The sequence below is a fragment of the Nicotiana attenuata genome, chromosome 5 (genome assembly GCF_001879085.1).
Source record: "Nicotiana attenuata strain UT chromosome 5, NIATTr2, whole genome shotgun sequence".
NCBI classification, from domain to species: Eukaryota; Viridiplantae; Streptophyta; class Magnoliopsida; order Solanales; family Solanaceae; genus Nicotiana; species Nicotiana attenuata.
In genome coordinates, this window is record NC_031993.1 from 6386352 (window position 1) to 6388736 (window position 2385).

A 2385-nucleotide genomic window follows, 5' to 3' on the forward strand; every position below is an offset into this window, starting at 1 on the left:
CTAGGACCATGGGATGGAAAAGGTGGTGGGTTGCTCGGTTGTTGGTACATTGGGGGCCTTTGAAAGCCTTGCCCCTTATTTTTACTTGGTTATTGCTCCATCCACCCTGGTTGTTGTTGTTTCCACCCCAATTGCTGTTGTTGCCCCAGTTTCCCTGATTGTTCCGATTGTTATTTTGATTTCCCCAGTTGTTGTTCCCTTGTTGTTGATTGTTCCAATTATTGTTACCTTGTTGTTGGTTACCCCAATTGCCCTGGGATCTCCACTGTTGTTGTTGGTTGGAAGAGTTGCCTCTTTGGCCTTGGTAATTATTCACATATTGCACCTCTTCGTTCTGCCCATCATAACAATCATCCTGGAATCCACCACAATCATTGTCAAATTGATCCGAATTCCCTTGGTTTTGTTGACCTCTCTGTCTTCTATTGTTCACAAGCATGTTAACACCCTCCATGGCATTACTTGGCGAGGATTCTGAACTTGTTGCAACTGTGCCTTTGCTAATTGGTTCATTGTTGTTGTAAGTTCTGCTATAGCCTGTCCATGGTCATGTAGTTCTTTGGGCAAATGAGTGACAGTGGGGTCACCCTGTGGCACATTGGCTCTACTTTGCCAAGCGAAGGATGTGTCAGCCATCTCGTCAAGAATAGCACAAGCTTCATCATAAGGCAGCTTCATGAAATTTCCCCCAGCTAATTGATTCACTTTGCACTGATTTGTTGTATTGATGCCCTGATAGAAGGTCTGTTGTATCATAGCCTCGGTCATATCATTGTTGGGGCATTCCTTCACCATAGTTCTATATCGCTCCCAAATCTCGTGTAATGGTTCGGTGGGCTACTGCTTGAAGGCTAAGATCTCATCCCGTAGTGCTGCCATGTGTCTCGGTGAGAAAAATTTGGCAATGAACTTATCCGCCAACTCATCCCAAGTTGTGATGGGATGGTTGGGAAGTCGCTCAAGCCAATCCAATACCTTCCCTCTAAGTGAGAATGGGAAGAGCCTCAATTGAAGTGCATCCTCGGACACATTGGTTTGCTTGCTCCCCCAACAGGTATCCACGAACCCCTTGAGATGTTTGTAAGCATTTTGAGTGGCAGTGCCCATGAAGTACTCACGCTGCTCAAACAATGTCAGCATCACGTTGGTTATTTGAAAATTGCCTGCCCATGGCCTGGCGGCCTCTACGCTGTCCTTGAGGTGCAAGAGGCACCTCTTCATCGCCATTGTCATCTACCTCCTCCCCTGCAATCACATTTCCAAGAGGGTCATTAGCATTTAATGCCATTTTGTACCTGAAGTATTGACACAAACAAATTAGTAACAAAGAAGGAAAGAAGAACAAAACACAAATCTATTTAGATAGATAGCCAAAACCGTTAGCTCCCGACAACGGCGCCAAAATGTTGATCGGGGCCAACCCTGCACTACTATTAAGTAGCGAGAGAGGTCGAAGCAGCTTTTACCCGATTTAGGGTCGGGATCGATTTCCACAGGGAGCTAGATATTGGAGTTGGGTGTCTATCTAAAGTGGAGTTGTGTATTTGCTCCAAATTGCACTTCTACACACTTTTTTTTGTTTTAATTATGATTCTAATTTTATAAACTACAATGCCCAATTAAACTACTATAAGCTAGGATTAAACTATTGCAGTTGTTCAAATGATTAAAAGGCACTAGGGTGGTGACTTTCACCTAGGTGGTCAATTGACGGATTCTTGGGTCTAAAGCTAGATTGACACATTTGGGGAGTATGATATAACCATTTCTCGATTCTACTCACTCTATCCCTCTCGGTAGTTCGAGTAATTTTGCTCGAATTGGCTTTCTCAAGACCAATTGGGTATGCAAAATTACACAAGCAATTAAGGTTCAAGTCAGGTATTACGATCTCTCGATTTACCCTTAATTGGGGCTATCAAATCTCTTGAGTACGCCCCAATTCCTTGTTGGACTAATTCTAGAGACTTAGGCTCTCGTTCTCAAGAAGAGCAAAAGTCAACTAAACACAAACTAGTGTTTGCAACCACTAATTTAGCAATTAAACATGGAATTAGCCCAAATATCAAACACCCATAGTCAATCAAGCTCTAAAATACAAGACCCATCAATTACCCACACTAGGGTTGAGCCACAACCCTAGNGCTATGTTCTGATACTATCTGCTTGACCTAAAAATGGAAAAGAAGCTATTTATACTAAGCTGACAATTCTGGACAAAAATGCCCCTGCGGGGTTAGTGCGGACCGCACATAATGGTGTGCGGCCGCACTAGGGCTCTGAACCTCAAAATCTGACTCTCTGAACTCAGGCATTACGGACCGCACAGGATGGACTTCGGCTGCGGAGGCTTCTTGTGCGGTTCGCACAAAATCGACTACGGAC